Source organism: Arachis hypogaea, chromosome 5 (assembly GCF_003086295.3).
Source record: "Arachis hypogaea cultivar Tifrunner chromosome 5, arahy.Tifrunner.gnm2.J5K5, whole genome shotgun sequence".
NCBI classification, from domain to species: Eukaryota; Viridiplantae; Streptophyta; class Magnoliopsida; order Fabales; family Fabaceae; genus Arachis; species Arachis hypogaea.
This window is the reverse complement of record NC_092040.1, coordinates 18,993,478-19,000,545: the sequence shown is the minus strand read 5'-3', so window position 1 is coordinate 19,000,545 and position 7,068 is coordinate 18,993,478.

The following is a 7,068-nucleotide window of genomic DNA, read 5'->3' as shown; positions in this document are numbered from 1 at the left end:
ACTCTTTTTTATGGATTACTTCTTTTATTAAGACCTACTGCCATACATAACCTTGATTGAATTTAGATCACCATTAATATTATTTATCTTAATAGCTCTTATTGTGGTTTTTTATTCATTTATGCAACAAAGCTATTTGTTTATACATTGCACAAAAACTTGTACACTCCTTCTTATCGTTTCAGATTTACTTTCCATCTTTATATATTTTAAATTGTCTTGTACTCATGATATTACAACTCTTGTTAATAATTAGATAATTACACCAAATATTACTTTAAAGGTATCAGTCTATTTATTATGAATATTGGTTTCCACCCATTATTTATAATTTGTTATGGTTTCTACCTATTATTTATAATTTGTTATCCAATCCATGGTTGTAAATTTGTGACTTATATAAAAAATAACTACATTTTGGAAGCACAAATATTCATTTTTCTGAGCTTATTCACATATTAACATAAGATGCTCTATCTATAAATTCTGATTCTTTTTTATCGCTTATTGGCATGAATGGTCATTTTATCTTCTGCTTTTTATATAAAATATATACAACTCATGTTTTACCTAAATTTATTTGTTCCTCTCATTCTATAGTTCATATGTTTGAACATAATTGTTATCTTTGAATAACTTCTATTTTAACAAATATACTCGCATATATTCCATAAACAAACCATAACATACAACTAAAGGGATTTAAAATTACAGCGGTCATTATAACTAATTTATAGTATTACTATACTAACTTCTATTTTTGTATTCTTATTGTCTTATTAAGTTTCAACTGCTAGGCTTCTATAATGATATCCTTCCTATTTCTTAAAAGTATCCTATCCAGCTCTATTATTAGCCTTTTTATTTATTACTTATATCTAAAATTTATTCAATTTAATCTTTATAGTTTATTAACATACTTGACTGGTTACAAATTCATACTTATGGCTATCAACTTTTTTTTGTTCGTCATAGAGTTTCTATTATAAGCTAATATCCTATAGGTCTATACAATAATCCAAAATATGTATCTATAATCATGGAAACTCTTGAATAGCTTTGCAAGTAATGCCTGTCCTTAATTTGATAGGATTCTCCTGGCTCATTTGTCTTGTCCTTAATTTGATAGGATTCTCCTGGCTCATTTGTCTTCGGTTGATATCTTTCCTATCATAGTACAACTTTGAATTAAATAAAACTTATAGGGTTGATATCTTTCCATAGTAGTTCAACTTTGAATTAGACAAAATTTATAGAGTAACCATAATGTAACAGTATCTAAGTTTACCTTTTGGTGGCGTAAAACTCTATTAATCCTTTTTTGATTTTTTTTAATTATTTGACATAAAATTCAACTAAATTTATTTTAAGTAAAATTTTTTTTCTGTTTCTTATCTATTTTGTTTTTAAATTAGTTTACAGAAATATTTATTTTGATATAGTTTTTTATTACTGGTCATCAAAAATCTCCATACCTCTATTGGGAAGCACATTACATGTCTTATATGTGATTATACAGTTTCTATTATAAGCCATCGAAAAAAGTTTATGTATAACCTAAAATGTGCACCTTCACTCATATATACTTTGTTTAAAATTAGTCTATTTTTCTCTTATAAAAATGTAACGTGTTTTCACAATAGCATTGTCAAGCTCAATTTTTTCTATTTCAGAGCTGTCCAGTTTTCAATATAAGCTTTCTTCGAGTTTGTCTCCTATAATTTACGCTGTTAAAAAATGTCAAAATCATATTTTAGAGGATAGTCTTATTTTGACCAAATCTATTTGAATCGTTTTTGAGTCTTTCAACATTTGCTAGACATACCTTTTACCTAATGGCTCTATATTAATAACCAAACTTGACCATGCTCTTTTTTAAAAGACAGATGATCCATTCTTTCACACATTAGATACAATAAAATTACTTTTTTAATATTTGACAGTTTCTATTGCACTCTGATCAAGTATTTTCATATTAAACAATCCCAAATATACACCTTTAATCATCTATCTATATATCTCGTATCTTGCAAGTAATCCCTGCTCCAATACTATTATAGTATAACAAATTCTATAGCCTCCTCCTTAGGCCTCATTCTTGCGTCAGCCTTTATCTTTCCCAAATGGAATACTTTTTACTTATATTAAATAAGAATTTTGTCTTGTATTCATAATGACATTGTTAGCTTCAACTTTTTTAAAATTCTGAAATTTTAAGATTTCAAAATAAGCTTTTTCTGTTGCACTTTTTGTTGCACTCAGCGATTATATCTCCAGGGATTCAAATTATTATACAATTCAAATGCATCTTCAAAGACTTGATAATGATCCACATTTATTCAATAACTCTTAAATATATATTTCTACCCTCTCCTGCACTGTCTTGCAGACTCTTGTTTATCATTTTTATCACTTTTGCTTATCTACACAAAAATATATAAAAAAGAAACTTCTTTTTATTGTTAGCAAATGAAATCCATATTTAGACCTATATTAATATTTTTTCTGTTGAAATATTGGCAAGTAATGCCCATTCCCACACTTTTATGATACAACGAATATTATTTTAATCTAATGCAAATTGATTTAACTTCTTTCGAAATTATTTTATCTCTTCTATGTTCGTGAATAATGCCAGTTCACTATCAAATTTCTTCACTATCAAATTTCTTGTCAAATTCATATTTAGACCTGTGTAAATCTATATAAAATATGGTATATATATGCTATTTCATTGTACATCTTCAAATTATTATTATTATCTTTCTAGTCTAATACTATTAATATATATGCTAGTTGATTCCTACTCTGTCTTGATAAATCAAAATATCACAATCCTATAATTAGTTGTTCATGTAATAATCAACATCGATGACATTCCAAGGCAACACGTTTAATACCAAAACACTAATACAAAACATAGACTATATGCAAAGCTTTCCAGCCTTAGTAGCTAACTAATGAAATCCAAATACATACCATGAGTTCAAAGTTTTCTACCAATTAAATTAGTCTCTTAGAATAATTAAAGTACAAAATACTTCTCAAAAAGTCAATGTTCTTCATCCCCGGTTTGAATTTTTTGTCGTTTACATCCTTTCCTGCTGAATTTGTTAGTTGATAACTGGCCATCTTCATCAGTCTCATTCACAAATTGGGAGCCACACTTCAAGATGTTGGAACTTGGAAGTTCTTTTGAGTGGTGTTTTATACTTGAGGCTTGAAATAGATTCCTCCATAGCATCCTAAATAAGGATATATATACCAGACCATAAATACCAACAAATGCATAATTTTTATGCACATATCATGAAAGCATAAGCTGTTTTTGAAAACAACGAATAATCCACCCCATACAAAATTATACTCAGGATCACAATCATTCTTGAGATTAACATCCCTTGAAACATGCACCGAGTTGCTACACCCACCTTCCTATACAAAATCCACCATATTCCCTGGTTATAAATTATAAGCATAATCTCGAATGAAAAGCAATATAAAATAGTTTAGCAAATAAAGAATAATTGGACATACGGTGTTGTTAGTGGATGGTTTAGCTGATAGCACACTTTGCGTGTTCTTTTCAATAATTTCTTCATCATCACATATTTTCATCACAGTATAAATCTGATCAAACTGTTTTATATTTGCAGACTTTACATTTATCTTAACTAGCAATTTCTGTCCATTATGTTATTGAGAGTGGGTGGATACTCATCATCACCTTTGGCCTACACAAATATACTTTACTCAGCCAAACTTGTTATATACTATTTTGACCAACTATTTTAAATTTAGCAAGACATACCTCAGTATCCCTAATTTGCTCTGCTCGTTTACCGCACAACTGCACCATTTCTCTATCCCAAAGTAGTAGACTGATGCTTCCGGTACCATTATACACCATCACTTCAACCTTGAATCTGTTATTCATCCTCAGCAAGAAGGGAACAAATAACATATAATTTAAGTTAGCCATCATTTGCTTTGAATCTGATTATATATTCATAATTAATTAACCCTTATATGTTGAGAATAGTTTGTAAAAATATAGCCATAATGTCACCTGAGTGCAGCACTTCTATGGGTGTGGCCACACTTGTCACACTCATATCTATCCCCAATGGGAGTATCCACTTTCTTTGGGCAGTTTCTACGTAATTTGTAATACCAGTATTTTTTACCAGCTTTAATAGCAACAATGGTTTAGCCGACCCCACTTAGTGGGATAAGGCTTTGTTGTTGTTGTTTAATAGCAACAATGGTTCCAGCAATCCAAGTAGGTCCTTCCTACAAAAGATTAGTTTATGAAAAAAACTATCTTTCTAAATTTTGAAAGTAGCATCACATAGTGAAAGTATTTACCTTTTCACAGTTAAGCACTTGTTCAATAGTTTTTACTACTATATCACCTTGTGTTAGTTCATCAACAGTAGACCATCTGCTTTGTGATGAGATCTGGCTAATCCTAACTGAAGTAGTTACTGGTGCATCACTAAGGAACCTAGAACAGATTTACATTGTATATTTTCTTGTTTAATTATTTTATTATTAGAAATAATATATACTCTTGTAACAAACATATGGCTCTACCAACCTGCTTTTAAAAGTCTCAATCTCTTTTAGTTGTGAGTTTATGTGAATCTTTGACACTTCAAAGTGGCTCTATAGAGAAGTTTTTCCTGCATTTTGACATGAAGATATGTTAGTCAAAAATATACTTAAACAGGTATTTTCATAACACAGATTAATATAAAACAATCATGCAGGATATACCATTCCACCGTATAGCCTTGAAGAATTATAGCAGAATAATCACAGGTTCCACCGTTCCATCCTCAAGGTGTGGGAGTATTTGATCAACCATCTTTCCAAACAAAATGCAGTCAATCTTGTTGTGCCTACAAAGAAATACCAAATCAGATGAGAAGTGCGTCCCAAGTGTTTTGTAGATGGAAAAAATCACCAAAAAAAACTATAATAAGAGAATAGCAAAGGTGATGAATGTAGTACATACTCTAAGTCTTCCAAAATAATTACCATCCGTTTAGTCTCTTTTCCCTTAGTGGTAACCAAGTCTCTTGGGTCCTCCTTACCAACCACCTCGGCAATCACATCTTAAAAAGGAGGAACATTAAAATGTGCTCTAAACTTCCCAACTGTATAAATAGAAGGATTATTTGTATCGATTAGGAGTGGAACATACCAAACAAATCGCTCTGGTGAATCTTATCAGCATTGAGAAGCTCAACTATGGTTCTGAATCTAAAGGCTTCCAATGGAAAGCTTGGTTCTTGAATATGATTTACTGTTGTCCTATGTGAAAATGTCAGTATCCACTGGCTTGGGATTGTCTGAGATATTCTGGTGTTCTTCACAGCAATAAAATTGTTCATGGCATACATTTGGAACTGAACAATCAAATCACTCCACTTTTGGACCAGCGCCTTAGGTATTAAAGCAATCATCCTGTTTTCCTGGTATTTTACAAAAATATAAAAATGATATGAAGAAGACACTCTATGTAAATTTTTATTTTTTTAAATGCTCTACATATATAAAATGCTCACCTTACTATCTTGCAAGATCATCTCAATGCTTTGCACTTCTTTCTCATTAAATTTGCTTGGAAGTTCCCAATCCCATATCCTGATGATATAAACTTTGAAGCTCCACCAAAACTTCTTTGTATTAATATCACCAGGAAGTCATAAGACTCTGCCATCTTAATGAGATTTTTGTTTCTGTTAAACCAAATGATATACTCTCTCTTGCTCCCACCGGGAATCTAATTTTTTTGTGAACAAATAAAAGTGGAGGCATGCATGTATATTTATAAACACATTTGAAAGAAGATGTTGACCACTGGTAATTTTGTACTTTTACCCATCAGGTTCTGTGTTTGGTGTCTCATTTGAATGCATTTGAGATAAAAAAAATCGTATACGCGTTAACCATTGAAGTATGGCACTTGTTGCTTATTGGGACTACTACTGCTCTCCTTTTATATATAAAGGAGATTAGCGATAAACCCGTGCTGTATTTAAATATAACATGATTGATAAAATAATATTTTATAATTATAAATATTTTGAATTTAGTATACTATTATCATCATTATATAACAAATGTATTAAATATGTTGTTTTATTTTTATGTAAAGTAAAATGTAAATAAAACCGTTTGTTCTTGAATCATAAGAAAGGAGACCTGAAAAAATATGAACATATATAATTATAATAGTAGCATATTAATTTTACACTAAATTTTATATCAAAAGATTAATGAAAATTTATTAACAATATAATATTTTATTAATCTTATTAGAAAAATAATTGGCATATGATATTGTGTTCTCTATTACACATTTTATCTCAAGTCTGAAAATAGTTATAAATAAACTAGTTATATCTACAATAAATATTTGTGCAAAAGTATAAATCATAACATATTATTAAAATAAAAAAAATATTTTTTACCTAAATATTATTAAAAACTTCTTTAAACACGATATTTGTTGTTGATGATTTTGGATTGCCGTATTCGTCCATAATCAGAACCTTGAGGTTACTGCAACTTTAACTCTTGACAAAGTAACATAAAGTTGTCCATGGATAAATATTGATTTTGGCAAGTAAAGCCTTACATATGATAATTATTGACTCTGACTCTTGTTAATGGTTATTATAAAGCACACTGTTAATGAAAATTGCCTTTGTTGGAACTTAAATGGCAATCCTAAATCTGAAAGGATCATTCTTGGAATGTATACTTTGTCGCCAATATTTCTACCGGTCACTACAGTCGCTCCAATTATGTTGTTGCCAAGTTCGTTAACTATTAACCTTGTCCCGTTGCATAAATCAGAAGTCTGGTATAGGTTTCGCAGTGGCATTACAGTGACTCCTGGCTTCAAAGTCAACTTGTAATTGGGTAGTATCGAACATTTGATGTCATTTAGGAATTCTGATGTAAATCACTCATGTTATACATTTTCATTCTCATAAGCTTGACATATTGTGTCAGAACTTAAATACTCCTTTTTCATCCTTGGAAAGATTGTCA